Below are 17,398 nucleotides of genomic sequence, written 5' to 3'. Positions count from 1 at the left end.
CAGTTACCTCATCTCTCCACCACTTCCCCTCCAATGACCCTCAGTTTCCTTCCTGTGATTAAGAGTCTCTTACGGTTTGTCTCCCTCTCTGATTTCATCTTGTTTTATTTTTTCCTCTCTTCCCCTATGATTCTCTCTTTTGTTTCCTAAATTCCACATTTGAGTGAGATCATATGATAATGGCCGTTCTCTGATCAACTTATTTCACTTGGCATAATATCCTCTAGTTCCATCCATGTTATGGCAAATGGCAAGATTTCATTTTTTGTAATGGCTGAGCAGAATTCCATTGTATGTATATAATACAGTTTCTGTTTTCATTCCTCTGTTGATGGATATCTAGACTCTTTCCATGGTCTGGCTATTGTGGACATTGCTCCTATAAACATTGGGGTGCAGATGTCCCTTTGGATCACTACATTTGTATCTTTGGGGTAAATACCCAGTAGTGCAATTGCTGGGTTATAAGGTAGCTCTATCTTCAGTTTTTTGAGGAACCACCATACTATTTTCCAAAGTGGCTGCACCAGCTTGCATTCTTGCCAACAGTGATGAGGGTTCTCCTTTCTCCACATCCTTGTCAACATCTGTTGTTTCCTGACTTGTTCATTTTTAGCCATTCTGACTGGTGTGAGATGATTTCTCACTGCCATTTTGATTTGTATTTCCCTAATGTCAAATGATGTTGAGCATATTTTCATGTGTCCGTTGGCCATTTGTATGTCTTCTTTGGAGAAATGTCTGTTCATGTCTTCAGTCCATTTCTTTTTTTTTTTTTAATTTATTTTTTATTGGTGTTCAATTTACTAACATACAGAATAACCCCCAGTGCCCGTCATTATTTGTTATTTGGGTGTTGAGTTTGATAAGTTCTTTACAGATTTTGGATGCTAACCCTTTATCTGATGTGTCATTTGCAAATATCTTCTCCCATTCTGTCGGTTGCCTTTTGGTTTTGTTGCCTGTTTGGCTATGCAAAAGCTTTTTATCTTGATGAAGTCCCAACAGTTCATTTTTGCCTTTGTTTCCCTTGCCTTTGGAGATGTGTCTAGCAAGAAATTGCTGCTGTTGAGGTCACAGAGGTTGCTGCCTGTGTTCTCCTCTAGGATTCTGATGGATTCCTGTCTCACATTTAGGTCTTTCATCCATTCTGAGTCTATTTTTTGTGTCTGATGTGAGGAAATTGTCCAATTTTATTCTTCTGCATGTGACTGTTCGATTTTCCCAACACCATTTATTGAAGAGATTGTCTTTTTTTCCATTGGATACTTTTTCCTGGTTTGTCAAAGATTAGGTGGCCATAGTAAGTATATTTTAAAAACAAGAAATCCAACTTTAAAACAGGTAAATGACTTGACCAGTCTTCACTAAAGAAGAAATACAAATAACCAATAAACAACAAAATATCTGCTCCATCACCTGAAGAAATAGGAAATGAAAATTAAAATTGTAATAAAATTTGCTTAAACTAGATGCCCAAATCATCAAGTACTAGAACTTTCACATTGCTAAAGGGAGTATAAATTTATAAAACCACTTTAGAAAATAGTTATCATTTTTGTATAAAGTGGAAGATATTTTACCTATAATACAGAAATTTCTCTGTAGAAACCCAAGCACATGTGGATCAAAATAATGCATGAGTAATCAAGGCAGAATTTTTGCTATAGCTAAAATTTAAACACACAAATATCTACCAAGAGTATGTTTTACAATGGAATAATACACATTAATATAAAGAATGAATTTACAGCTATGCATATCAAAATGTACATTTCATTCAAACACAATTTTAAATAATAGAAACTAGAAATTAAGTAGTAGTACATGATCCCATGAATATGAATTTTAAAAAGACAAAGTTATGCAACTGTCTAGTTGTAACTTCAAAATTAATAAGAAATTAGAATTCCTGTAAAAATCATGATAGTTGAATGGAGTGGATTGGCTTCAAGGAAGGGATATGTGAGGGCTTCTAGGTTGCGACCAACAGTTAATTTCTTAATTTGGGTTGTGGTGACATAGTGTTTGCTTTACAATAAATTCTAACTGTACATTTATGCCTATGTGCCTTTATATATGTAAGTCATATTTCACAACACTAGCAAATGACTAAATTAGAAATTAAATAAAATTTTTTAATTTTATAAAATTTTAAATAAATTAAAAATAAAAACTGTTGAACTAGGATTTTCTATTCTGGCCTATGATAAGATAATAGGGGCTGTATTTATTCTTCAGCAATAAATATAAAGCTAAATCAAAAAATATGAAAACAGGTATTTTCACCTATTAGACAACAGTCAATAAGACTGTAACTCCTGACAGAGGAAAAACAAATGCAATGAGCACTTCTGCTAGGAGACACCTACCGGACCACGATACATGAAGGGGATACTCACATTGAATGCCAATTGTCTTTCAGAAAATTGATTAAGTGACAAACTTTCCGACACATCCTATGATTCCAGCATTACCTTGATACAAAAACTAGTCAAAGACATTGCAAGAGGGCAGCCTGGGTGGCTCAGCGGTTTAGCGCCTGCCTTCGGCCCAGGGCGAGATCCTGGAGACCCGCGATCAAGTCCCACATCAGGCTCCCTGCGTGGGGCCTGCTTCTCTCTCTGCCTGTGTCTCTGCCTCTCTCATTCTCTCTTTCTCTCTCTGTCTGTGTGTCTCTCATGAATAAATAAATAAAATCTTAAAAAAAAAGACATTGCAAGAATAAAGGTACTAATTAATATCCTTTATAAGCATAGATACAAAAATTCTTTTTTTTTAAAGATTTTATTTATTTATTCATGAGAAACACACACACAGAGAGGCAGAGACATAGGCAGAGGGAGAAGCAGGCTCCCTGCAAGGAGCCCAACTTGGAACTCCATCTTGGGCTGAGCCACCCAGCCGTTCCTAGATACAAAAATTCTTAACAAAATTTTATCAAATTAAGTCCTTTATATATGAAAAACAACCATACATCATGATCAAGTAGGGTTGATTCCAGGAACATAGGCTTGGTTTTACATTTAAAACTCAAGCAATATAATTCACCATATTAACTTGTGATCATCACAATAGTTGCAGAAAATACATTTGACAAATTCTAAAATACATCCTTGATTTAAAAAAAAAAAACCTGTAGCTAATTAAGAATAGAAGGTATCATTTTCAACTTATTAAAGAGAAAAAACTGAAAAACTACATAAACTCACACCTTCCATCATACTCCATGTTTAAAAAAACAACATTTTATGCTTAAGATCAGGAGCAAGACAAGGACGTTCACACTCACCATTTCTATTCAACATTATATTAGAGTTTCTAGATGGAACAATTAGGCAAGAAAGAGAAATAAATGTCATCCAGATTATAAAGGAGAAGTAAACAGTCTTACATGTGTAGACAACAGGATCATCTATATACTAAACCTGATGGAATATCTGAAAAAGGTACAAGAACAAATAAATGAGTTCAGACAAGTTGTAGGATATAAATATTATACAAAATCAACTGTATTTTTATTTGTTAGCAATGAATAATTAGACATTGGAAGTGTTAAAACCATTGAAAATAGCATCAAAATAGAATATAGTGATAAGTCTGACAAAAGATGTACTAGGCCCAGAACAGGAAGGTGATATGACACTATTGAGAGAAAGGGAAGAGATACCCAGTATTCATGGTCAGATACTGCTAAGATGTCAATTCTCTCAAATTGATCTATAGATTCAATGCAATTCAAATGAAAATGTCAGTGGGCTTTATATGTACACATTGATAAGATTATTCTAAAATTTATACAGACATACAAAAGACCTTGAACAGCAAAGACATTTTTTTAGAAATAATGATGTTGGAGAAGTAGTTCATTGGCAGCACAGGCCCAGTGAAGAAGAGGGGTGGCAAACACAAGTGCATGGGGCTCCGCCTTTTCCTAGTCTTTGTTAAAATATTAACAGAAGTCCCAAGAATGTGTGGGTGGTCTCAGCTGTGAATTTTCCTGTGTGCAAAAGACTATCAGTGCAGAATTTTCAATGACATTGGAAGTTCTGGCTCATTTATCACCTAGAACACTATTGGGTTTCAGTGAAATATAATCCAGAAAGGTAGATCACTCCTTTCTCATTCCTGAAGAAGGTAAAAGTCAACAAATGTCATTACTTCCTGAAGGAATAGGGACTGAACAAATTGTACAGTTACACATCTAGTTTAGCACATCTAGCTAAGTAATACCTGAGCAATAAAAGCTGGGCAACAATAGTGGTTTTGACCAATGCAGTAAGATAGAAAAAAATTAATGGGTGTCTACTTTTGGAAAGGAAAAGAAAATTCATATTTTATAAAAATATGATTGTATGTCCATATAGCTAAAGAGAATCAAATAGAAATTAATAGCTTTCATAAAAACATATAAAAGAAATTGATGAGTTTAAAGTAATAAAATTATTGGTATGTATTTTATAAGGTGACTGTAGAATATATTAACTGGAGCTAAATTGCAAATAATTCTTGAAGTAGCCATTCAAGATAGCATTGTGACTTCACGGTGATTATATATGCCTCATACAAAGTGATTAATCAATATGAGAAAATTGTGTAATGTGATAGGCTACCTGATAGAAATATTAATTTGGAGGACTTCAATTCTTCAAAATCCATCCTACGAAGGGTGATATCCTCCACACATGGGTGAGCTATTCTAGCAACAAAAGGCTAGTAAAGCTACAACTTTCTTTCTCCAAAACCAGCAGTGCTTTGGGCTTCTGCTGCATTAGATCAGGTTTTCTTTGTTTCATAAAGCCCTTTTCCTGCGAGGACATACATTAATTGTAGAAGAAAAGTGTATTTCCCCCTCTTCAGTTATATTGATTCAAGTTTAAAAACATCAACTTTCACAGAGAATCTAAACAGGTTCTAAGAAGGAACAAAGGCAGGAGTCCCTGAAAAAAGAAAATCTCTGAATCAGACAAGATGAAGTGGCATATATTCCTGATTAGAAACTTGCACTGTCTCAAGGCCTGGAGGGAGAAAGTTTAATTAGTAAAATGTTTATCTAGGAGGAGTAATACTCTGATCATCCCTGGAGCAAAAAAGCTCCAGAGCTCTGGTTCATACTGGCCACAATCACCAGAAAGTAAAGATTCATCAAGGAGACTATGAACCTCATTAGAGAATTGTCCCTTTGGGGATGAAGGCCCATATTTTCTACCTTGAATTTAAAGAAGAAATGTTCTTCCTTAAATGTTCTTCTGTTCTTTACTCTGAAAGAAAAACAACAACAACAACAAAAAACCGTAATTGTATCATCATCAGGATAAGGCATTTTGGTTAGAAAATGTGTCAGGGTCACAGAGTGTCAGGGTTTTTTATTTAGGAATTAATTTTTGGCTAAATAAAATGTTTTCTGGAATGGTGGCCCATCATATATAAAATCAAGTTAAACAAAGGCATTTGGAAAAAATTCTGAGTATTTATCATGATAGGGAAGCATTATCCTCATCCATGAAGACTCAGGGGTCAAGGCAGTATCTTCTGAAACATTAAATCAATTTTAAGCTCTGTTATTTAAAATGTTTGTCTCTATTGATTATTCTTCCTGCGGTTTTATCTATGCAAGAAAAAGAAGCATCCTACTCATCAAAGACTGAGAGTTGCTTTAAATTTTGAATTTTGGCTTATGATCCAAAACTTAGTTGTACAATTGGTATGTAGCAAAAATTGCTAACCTTAAACCAAAAATTTGCTAACCCTCAGCACTTTTTATTGTTGAGAATTTTGTGGTGATTGTGATGCATTTATATTCATAATTTTGCTCTTAAAAACTTTTTGCTTTTCTTCTTCTGTTTTGGCTTATATTGCTTGGTTGTGGTGGCAGGACCAGGTTTGCAGTTTAATAAAACACGCAAAATTCTCTAAAATCATGGTCAATACAGTGCCTTCTCTATAAAACAGCATTACATCTGTGAAAAAGTTGTAATTACAACATTACAACAGGAAAAGTCTGTTTTTATCAGATGCACCAGAATGGAGACATGTTTCTGACTTGACTTTGTATGGCAGAAGCACCTTAAAAATTAGTAAACAAATGCTCTTTTGGGATGTCTGAGTGGCTCAGTGGTTGAGTGTCTGCCTTCGGCTCAGGGCGTGATCCTGGAGTCTTGGGATCAAGTCCCACATCGGGCTCCCTGCAGGAAGCAAGGAAAAAATCCCTCTGCCTGTGTCTCTGTCTCTGTCTCTCTCTGTCTGTGTGTGTGTGTGTGTGTGTGTGTGTGTCTCATGAATAAATAAATAAAATCTTTAAAAAAGTGCTCTTTTGCTATCAGAGAGTTCCAAGTGTGGAATCAGATTTCTCTTCACTTCTTCATCCCTCTTTGTTTTCTCTTTGGACATATAATTTCAAGGACTTTCAGATCACTCAAAAGAAAGAAACTATGGAAGAAACAAAGGAAGGAAGGAAGGAAGGAAGGAAGGAAGGAAGGAAGGAAGGAAGGAAGGAAGGAAGGGAGGGAGGGAGGAAAACTGCAGTCTGAGCTGTGGAATAACACTACATACTTTTCCTTTATTTTTGAAAGAACATTGGTGTCTGTCTTACAGTAAACATAAATATTTGGTCTTGGAATTCAAAACTCAAATATGCGGTTTGGTCCTCTTTACTAATTAAGCAGACCTAATGCTTCATGGACACCTCAAAATATACTCTGAGAAGATCTGATGACACTCCAGAAGGAGGATGATTGATTGCTTAAAGCTCTGGAGAGAGAAATAATAAAAATTTATAAATAGAAATAAACATAGGATAAGAGGAGGTGGGGAAGGTGATGGTACTCTGACCGCTACTGCATCAAGTAGGGGTCAGACTTCACAACTGATTAGGGGGTTATGATCATGGCTCAGCGTAGGACTGATGAACCTGTGATGCTAAAACCTTGCTAGGGTCCTGCCCTGACACATCTGCTGCTGACCAGAGAGCTTTAGGAGGGAAGTTTTCTCAGCCACTATGGATGAAGCTTTCTTTAGAAATCTGTACTTATAGTGGAAATTATCTGATGAGAAGAGATTAAATCTGTATATATGCCAGTGTGTGTACATGTTCACGTGTGTATTTATGTGTATTTTCTAGCGGGGGGTGTGATGGTTAGAGAGGAAAAGAGAGAGAGAGAGACACCTGGATAAAGACTTATCCATGAAAGAGCATGCCAACTCTGGAAAGTTGTTGGTTTGGGTATAGCTTTTCTAATTCTACAGAAAACAGAAAACACAATTTACCTCTCTTTTCTATTTGGCTGATTTGGGTACTGTAATAAGGAAGTGACCAAATCTCCTCAAAGCCCCATGTAAAGTAAAAATGCCATATAACACATAAATGACAATTACATCTTGTGTTTTTCCATCAGCAAAAATGTAGTTGCCATAAAATATGATCTCAGTAAATGTTGAATTTGCTTTCCTTCCAATAGGGACAGAACTCCATATGTGAGAAGAAATGACAAACATGAGTGTAGTGACAATGTTCATCCTCATTGGCCTTCCCCATGCACCAGCCCTGGACATCCCCCTCTTCACAATCTTCTTAGTGATTTATGTACTCACCGTGATGGGGAACCTCCTCATCCTGCTGGTGATCAGGGTGGATTCTCACCTCCACACCCCCATGTACTACTTCCTGACCAACCTGTCCTTCATTGACATGTGGTTCTCCACAGTCACTGTGCCCAAAATGCTGATGACCTTGGGGTCTCCAGGAGGCAGGATGATCTCCTTTCACAGCTGCATGGCCCAGCTCTACTCCTTCCACTTCCTGGGCAGCACCGAGTGTTTCCTCTACACAGTCATGTCCTATGACCGCTACCTGGCCATCAGTCACCCACTCAGGTACGCCAGCATGATGAGGGGGAGAACATGTGCCCTCCTGGCCACCAGCACGTGGCTCAGTGGCTCTCTGCACTCTGCTGTCCAGACCACACTGACGTTCCGTTTGCCCTACTGTGGGCCCAGCCAGATCCAGCATTACTTCTGTGATGCCCCTCCCATCCTCAGGCTGGTCTGTGCAGACACCTCTGTGAACGAGATGGTGATCTTTGTCAACATTGGGGTGGTGGCCTCGGGCTGCTTCCTCCTCATAGTGTTGTCCTACGTGTCCATCATCTGTTCCATCCTGAAATCCGCACCTCAGAGGAGAGGCATAGAGCCTCTCAGACCTGTGCCTCCCACTGCATTGTGGTCCTTTGTTTCTTTGGCCCTGGTCTTTTCATTTACCTGAGGCCAGGCTCCAGGGATGCTGTGGATGGGGTCGTGGCAGTCTTCTACACGGTGCTGACACCCCTTCTCAACCCTGTGGTGTACACCCTGAGGAACAAGGAAGTGAAGAAAGCTGTGCTCAAGGTGGGCAGAAAGTCAGTGTTGGATCAATGTAAATAAAGAAGAAAGGCCAGATATGACTAGCTTCTCTTTTATTTATTTGGAATTAAATTGAACCACCAACCTGAACATTATACTTGTAAGGAACATTTCAAATTATCCAATCTTAATTTTTTAATTAAAATTTAATCCATGTTTAATTTTTACTTCTGCATTGCTTGCCAGAACTCCAGTAGAAGCTGCCATTTATGGTGATAGGTAAAGACTCTGAACAGTTCCAAGACTGTAAGGATGTCTGATGTGAGGATGTTTAGCTAATATACATATTGGCCACTCAATAAAGCTATCAAATATTAGTAGTTTAATTGATAGAGGGTTGGATAAAACAACTTTGGATTTGTTTTATCCAGACCACTAACATTTTTTATGTTCTTTTTTTCTCTCTCCTGCTGAAATCCACCTACTTATCCATTCAACATATAAATATGTGTTAAGTCCTACACACCACAGATACAAAGATTACAGAGACAAAGACATCCCTTCAAGGAGCTTATAGCCCCAATATAAAAGATGCATAGGGGCATAAGAAAAGGAGTCGGAAAAATTAGACAATAAGAAAAGGACTTTCATCTTGCACATTCTGGAAAGTTATTAAAATACACAAATGTGACAGCAATATGATGGCATTTCCATTTAGAGACATAATGGCAACAAGGAAGATAGTTTAGAGGAAGGCAAGCTTTAGGGGAGAAACATCGAGAGAGCCTTTCCAGCTGCATCTCAGAAAAGAAGAAACACACACTCTTGATGATCCAGGTGAGGCAGTAGCAGACATTGAGAGTGGTGCAGCAGGTGGCATGTGGTAGCCAAGTGTGTGAGGAGGTCGAGTTTGATGGAGAAGTTAGTATGCTCTGACAGCTGTGACATAACTCGAGAGTAGAGAAAGTAACAAAGGTGAGTTCTGGGGGTAGAATGAAAGTCTCATTTTGGAACTGTTTGGGCTAAGTACCTGAAGGGGCTTCAGGTGAAATTATCTGGTTGACAGTGTAACTTAGGAGACAAGGCAGGTAAAGCCCATGAGGTTAAGTAAGCAAGAGGACTGGTCACTACATTCTCTGGTCTGTTCTGGCCTTAAACATCTGTTTCCTCCTCCCATTCAATGAGTGGCATAAGGAGGGTCCGTATAAGGAAAGGGTAACCTCCAGCTTTCTTACTTTTCCAAGTAAGCCCAAGAAGCACAGTCTTTGGGAGATTTGCTCAAATCTGTTGCTGAACCTTACAGAACTGTTTGTCACAATAACACCCAAAGACTTTTATAGAGACTGTAAATTTAAAGATCCCCAGAGATAGTGCTTCTAAGAGCATCTACGTCTTGATAACATGGCCCTGGGAGATACCAAGGGACGGAAGGCCCAAACTTCAACCCCAAAAGGTGTAAAGATATCCCACAAGTCAATAACCAAAAACAAATGACTCATGAGAAACAGGCATAAAACTTGGCCACACACTTCACAAAGAAAATATGTGAGTGGCCAACAGGAAGATGAATAAATACTCAACGTTATTAATAAACAGTGAAATCTAAAGTAAACCATAGTAAGATACTACCACACATAATCAAAGGGCTAAAATTTAAAAATTGACAACATCAAATATGCATAAAATGCAGAGCAGTTGGAACTCTTGTCTTGCCAGTGGAGATATAGAAGGTACAATCAATTTGCAGAACAATCAGATAGTTTCTTAAGGAATTAAACATGCATTTGTAACTTGACTTATCATTTCACTTAGCAGTTCCACCATCTGATATTTACTCAAGAGAATTGAAAACATATGTCCACACAAATTTTGCAAATGATTCTACATAACATCTTTATAAATAATATGCCCAGACTGGAAACAAGACAAATGTTAAGCAATGGGTGATAAATTGTGACATATTGACACCATAGACCACATTCAATGAGAAATGAATTATTGATAGGCACAAACACAGATGAGGGAGAAGAAGATGGATGAGTGAAAGAAGCTGGTCACAGAAGTGTAAGTACTCTCTGATTCTATTGTTGGAAACTCCAAAAACACAGGTGTCATCTGCAGTGAGAGAAAGTAGATCAGTCTGCATCTCAGACTGGTGAAGAACAACAGAAAGGACACAGGGATTCCATTGGGATGATGGAAAGATTTTTATCTTGATTGTGGAAGTAACCAACATTTGTTAAAGCATCAAAGTGGGCACCTACAATGGGTACTTTCAGCATATGCAAATTATACCTTTGTAAGGTTGCTTTTTCAAAGCAGGCAAGCAAATAAGTCAAATTCTAAATTAAAAAGCCATACCTGGGTGGCTCATACCTGGGTGGAACCTGCCTCTGGCTCAGGTCATGATCTAGGGGTCCTGTGATGGAGTCCCACATCGGGCTCCCTGCAAGGAGCCTGCTTCAACCTCTGCCTCTCTCTCTGTTTCTCATGAATAAATAAATAAAATCTTAAAAAAAAATCCAAATTAAAAACAAAAAGAAAGCCATTATTTTTATACAAGCGTAACAAAGTAGCTGTCAGATATAACCTACCTCTGAAAAAGAATGAACTGCATAATAAAATATAAAAATTACTAAAAGAAATTCCAAAATTGAATAAAATGATCCTAGATCAGGGTACAAGAAGGAATAAATAGGATCAGAAGGGAAATTATAGGTAAATATAAAAACACTATTAGGTATTTAAAGCACATTAATAATAAAAAAGAATTATATAATAAAGCACCAATAATAATGTCCTTTGAGGTTTATAAGATAATTAGAAATAAAATACAGGACAAAATATAAAAATATTTAAGATATTACATGGCTTTAAATGATTGTAAGAGTCTTGGATTATTTAGGATTTGATGAAAGTACTAGTGTAAGTAAGTTATAATATTAAAAATTATATTGAATATCATAAAAAGATAATGGAATAATGAGAATAGTTAAATAACAACAAAATAAAATGATGAACTCTTGTTTAATACATTAAATACTTTATTAATACAAGGCAAACAGAAAAAGCACAGGAATAAAGAAAGAGAATTTTTAATGTATTTTTTTTATTGGAGTTCAATTTGCCAACATATAGCATAACACCCAGTGCTCATTCCATCAAGTGCCCCCCTCAATGACCCGTCACCCAGTCACCCCCACCCCCCGCCCACCCTCATTTCCACCACCCCTTGTTCATTTCCCAGAGTTAGGAGTCTCTCATGTTCTGTCTCCCTTTCTGATATTTCCCACTCATTTAAGAAAAAAGAATTTAAGGTAGAATGAAACAAGTAGCAAAATATTCAATTTAAATCTAACTGTATCAGCAATTACAGATACAGTAATCACCTCAAATAAAATAAAAGTATTACAGACAGACTTAAAAATTCCTAATTATCTATCGCTTCTCGGCCTTTTGCTAAGATCAAGTGTAAAATTCTTAATTATCTACTTTAAAAGAAACTGTATCAGATACAAAGAATGGAAACTTGGAAACTTAAAAATGGAAACTAACAGTAGAAAACATATGTCACAAAAACACCAGTAGAAAACCCAAGTCTATATACATCAAATAAAGTGATTTTTAAGGTTGGAAGTAAGAAGCATAAAGTTATTTTTTTATTTTTATTGAAGTCTAATTGACCTACAATATTATATTGGTTATAGTAATGTGACAATAGTCTGCATTAGGAAATGTAGGATAGGTGTAGTCACCATCTGTCACTACAGAAAATTATGTATTTGCTGTATTTTAATCCCCATGACTTATTATTTGAATACAGGAAGTTTTTATCTCCTTATTTCTTTCACCTACTTTGCTCATCCTCTTTTGACACCATTAGTTAGTTTTCTATTTAAGCCAATTTGCTCTTTGTAGAGCCTGCTTCTGTTTTATTATTTGCTTGTTTGTTCTTTTGTTGTTTAGATTCCACATGTAAGTGAAATCATATAGTATTTGTCTTCCTCTGTCTGACTTATATCACTTAGCATAATGCCCTCTAGGTCCATCTATGTTGTTACAAATGCAAAATTTCCTTTGTTTTGTGGCTGAGTATAAGGGGCATTTTATAAAGATAAAAGAGTCAACTTAAGAGGAAGATATTAAACTCCCAAACTCTACCGTATTAGCAGAACAGCTTCAAAATATATGACTTGTGAAAATTGCTATTAGTAAGTTATTCTTCAGTGAAATATTTTAACAGCTGACAGAGCCTCAGCAATGATACAAATTGACAAATATTGACATAAAGTGCAAAGAGTGTGAGAAGATAAATGTCAATCAAGAATGTTCTGCTAATAAATACAGAGAACAAACTGGAGTCTGCCAGAGGGGCAGGGCTGGGAAGGGGGTGAAGTGAGCAAAGGGGACCCGGAGGTTCAGGCTTCCAGGTATGGAATGAATGAGCCATGGGAGGAAAGGCACAGCATAGGAGGTAGAGTTGGTGATATTGTAACAGGGTTGTAGGCGACAGAGGAAGCTACACTTGTGGTGAGCAGAGCATAATGCATAGACTTGTGGAATAATATATGTTGTACATCTGAAATTATTATACATTGTGTGTCAACTATACTTCAATAAACATAAATACAATTCAATGTTGAGCAACTATCAAATATGAGTGAAATAATGATATTTGGAGACGTTAAAAAATGGAAAGATTTTACCACTACTACAACCATATCTAGTAACTTAAATATATATAACATAATAATAAAATTAATCCTGAAAGGAGTATTTGAGCTATAGGAAGGATCAGAAAGTTTAAAAACTCAGACATATAAACAAATCTGCATAAATATTATATCATTAAAAATGTTCAGTTGTTGAGCTTAAGAGTTATGATTTGTGACTTCTAGTTTCATCTCCAGTATTAGAAAAGGCTTGGAAGCTGTCCCTTGCCTTCTTAAAACAAGACAAATTGGGACATATTGAACATCAAGGCTTTCCTTGGACCCAGCAGAAAGCTGAGGTCACAGGGCAAATTGGCCCATGTCAGTGATGGATTAATTAACGTGGCAGGCTGCCCATTGTACATTACTCTTCTGTGTTGATTTTACAGTTTGTTCACCTATGAATGGTTGGTCACATTTCATTAATGATTTTAAATACTTTCATATCACATCGACACATGTGTGAATATACAGTCTGCAGGCAGCTTTTAGAGGACATAACTAGAAATTCTTGCATGTCTTACCTACTAAATATCTCACTCCACAGGAGCCCTTGCCATCTACTTGTATCTAATGATCATTAGTGCTATCATTAGGGCATCTGACTCCCTGAGACTCGCTGCACAAATTTCCATATTTTCAAAATTCTACTATGGCTTTCCACAGCCCCTGCTCTGACTATGGGTGGACTGGAGGAATAGAGTGGTACTGAATCAGTAGAGTTTCACCAATGTCTTTTCTAATCTAATATGTACATCCCCCAGTCACTTCGATAGTATGAGTATCCAAATATGAGAACAAGGTCTTTGAAAATACTTGATAGTGACAACTTTTGAATAAGGATATGACCCTCCCATTCCACCAAGGAGGATAAGATATGCATTTGTCTTAATTTTACCCACAGTGAGAAGAATAGGATCAGACTGCAAATATTTGAATTAGACCTTAGTCTTGCTTAGTGAAGCCCACCTAACACATCCTTGTCTCTACCACAGGGACATGGCAGGATTATACATTCTGGCCTTCCTGTGGTTGAGAGCGGGCAGGTCGTGGTCAATACATGAGCATGGTCTGGATGTAAAGATTGTCAGGCAATAAAAATAAATGTGAAATGCCTTGGGTTTAATCTCTTGGGTCCCAATTCTCTACTTGTTAGAACTAAAAGAGTCAACATGCATTATGACTTGGCCTGGAAAACAGAAGCTCTGTGAATGTGGAGCAGACTCCAAAACACATAGACTGAAATCATTTTTGTATTACTCATACTCTGTATGGACTAATTATTATGAGTTATGTGGTTGAAGTAAGCATTAGTTATCTGTAAATATTATTTTCTTTATTTTCAGGGAGTAATTCACTGTACTACCTCATCTCTGTTAGATGTCATGATGTTTTCTGTAGCACCCCATATATACTCTAGGACGCTAGTAGATTCTTTTGTCTATTTATGTGTCTCCAATTGGGATCTGGAGGTCTGGAGCACAGATAATATCCTGACGCCCTGTGTTCCTTGTATATTAAATAGGGGTCACCTAATTTAAATTGTTGAAAGGATTATTGCATTGATGATTATTTCGGATAGCATGAGTGAATGAACAAGTATCAGCATTGGGATCATTATAAATTTCCCTTTGTCATTCTGGTTTTGAGCCTGATTTTTCCCATATTAGTCATCTACTTCTTAAAATTCAGCCACTACCATTTTCAACCACTAGTGAACTCAGAAGATAAAGCTTCAAGAAATCAATCAGACACATCATGCTATTACCAAACAATATTTTAAAAGTTCAGGTTAAAGTGGAATAGCACCACTAATAACGAGCCTCAGGGGACAAGTTCAATACTCCAGGTCTGCTATTTTGAGGAGAAACCCAGGAGAATACATCAAAATGTGGCACAATGTGATGAGACATTTGCTCAGATTTCACCGTTCCTTACGTGGGATGCAAACATCAGTTCTCCACTATTTTATTTCTTTTTATTTTCCTCTTCTGAAAAACTTCTAATGGCTCTGGAAGCATACCAACAACACAATGGAGTATTTACAAAATAAGCTTTTCCCAACCATTATTTGATAGTGTAAAACATTCATTATTGAAGAATTAAAATTATCCAACATTTTTCTTTATTTTCTGGAATTTCTTCATGCCATCTTGCCTCTGTCCTCTTTCCCTATTTCTTCTCTTAACCCTTTTTAATTGCACAAAGAAGAAATATGTGAGCTGAGACTATAGGAAGACCTTCGGAGTTTCAGAGTAAATTTTGTCAGGCCAATCATATCCCTAGAGAGACAAATGTGGAAGAAGAAGGAAAAAAAGTTTTGGTTTAGACGAAGTTTGATGTGATAGCTTTATCTTCAAATGGAAATATCAAAAGAACTCAAGTCATCAGGGACTTGAACAAAGAAGATAAGAGCAGCATGGAGAAAAAAAAAAGATGGCCTCTGTGTAGGAATGATATCTAATAGATATCTAATATTATTGAGTGTGGATTAGAAGTTGAGTCCCTCAAAAAGTAAATATTTGGAAATATAAAAGGTCTGTAGCAGGGAGAACATTCTAAATACATCAGACCAATATAAATGTAGTGGATTAGTACAGCCCTATGACAGTATTTTTCCCAGAGGAACCACAGTTTAATGTGGAACACATAAGTAAACAGATGGGATGATACTGTGTGATGACACATTTGCAATATCAGTTAGTGGAGGTAGAGAAGGCACTTTTCATAATCTATGGGGAGAATATGTAGTTTCTAAAAAAATCCTACATTTTGTTTATAAAATACACATAACTATTCAAAAACCTATGTTTTTGTTACTGCAATAGTTAGTGATATCCATTGATACTGCTCTGCTTCCTCCAAAATGAAACTTTCTTGAAATTAGTGATGATAATGTACAGTAGGTTTTAAAACCATGGGCTTTGGTGTCACATAGCCTGAAATTAAACCTTGATCATATTCCTTACTCTTGCATAAATTTTTCAAGTTATCTAACCTGCCTTCATTTTCTAATTTTTTTTATAACAACAGAAACTATCTTATAGGGTTCTTGCAATGATTAAATTATAAATTGCCTAGCATATCCCAAGCTTAATAATGTAACTTTTTGTCTCATAATTAATCTATAATAATTTAATTCATAATAATTTTAATGTTCCAGGTATTTTCTTATAGTTAAATTCCTTGAAAGCTAGGAAATACAAGGGTAGCAAATATATTAAAATATTTAATGAATCAGGATGATTTCAATGTCCATAATAAACTAGAGTGATTTATTATCTATAATTTAAGGTGATTTTTTTTAAAAAAGCACACATTCATGCATCTTCAAAAATGCAGTTCAGTTGCTGGGAATCATTGACATAATGTGCGAAGGGAATGATTCGGAGAATCAGGCTAATGACTGGTGGCCCCAGGATTGAACTTTAAAACTTAATTAAGAATTTATTATAGGGACACCGAGGTGGCTCAGTGGTTGAGTGCCTGTCTTGCGCTCAGAACATGATCTCGGGGTCTGGGGATCCAGTCCCACATCGGAATCCCTCCAGGGAGCCTGCTTCTCCCTCTACCTATGTATCTGCTTCTCCTTCTCTGTCTCTCATGAATAAATAAATAAAATATTTTTAAAAAAGAATTCATTGTGATTCAAACCACTTGTATACATCCTTTTGATCCTCATAACAGTATTTTGAGAGAGGGTAATTTTTTGAGATGGAAAATTGAGGTACTGAGTATAAAATTATTATCAAAGGATTTGAGCCAATATTTGTTTTGTTTGGATGCAAGTATAGCATTTCATCCATTACATGTGGGTGCCCACAAGTATGAGCAAGGTAGTCATTACATAGGTATTTTCAGGGTGTTTTGTCCTGGCTAGGGTTTTTTTCTGATTTGCAAAAGAAATATGTGGAAATCTCATGTTGACACATTACTTAAATATCTTTTCAATTTTTATCTTTCACGTAGGAAACATCATTGGTCCCAGCCTGCAATGTGGGGTGCTCTTGTCCCAGAGCAGGTTGTAGTTTGGGGCAGCTGAATTTCTAAGACCCTAAGATGGTGGGAGCAGGGGGACCTGGCCAGATGACCAGCCACCACCAGCTGTGGCACAGCATCCAGCATGGAAAGGTTTGGTACCAACCGGGGACATCTGTCAGGTAGCACAGGAGACCCAGGTCAGAATATGTGATAGAGACTAGTGGTTTCTGCCCTTACCTTCCTGCTGCTCCACCTCACCCAACCTGGGAACCTGCAGGGCTCTGGCAAGATGGCGGATGTTGGCAGTTCCTGAGAGGAACGTGTCAGCACCACAGCCTGTCTTGGCTGACCCCCCAGAGCAATAAGGA

At 36.8% G+C, this 17,398-nt stretch overlaps 1 pseudogene; it reads left to right on the top strand.

The window, feature by feature from the left end:
• Positions 1 to 7,483: 7,483 nt before the first annotated feature.
• LOC140625393 (olfactory receptor 10G7-like) lies at positions 7,484 to 8,418 on the top strand (annotated as a pseudogene).
• The last annotated feature ends 8,980 nt before the right edge of the window (positions 8,419 to 17,398 follow it).

This window comes from Canis lupus, chromosome 3 (assembly GCF_048164855.1).
Source record: "Canis lupus baileyi chromosome 3, mCanLup2.hap1, whole genome shotgun sequence".
Lineage (NCBI taxonomy): Eukaryota > Metazoa > Chordata > Mammalia > Carnivora > Canidae > Canis > Canis lupus.
This window is presented reverse-complemented; position numbering and strand designations above follow the sequence as displayed.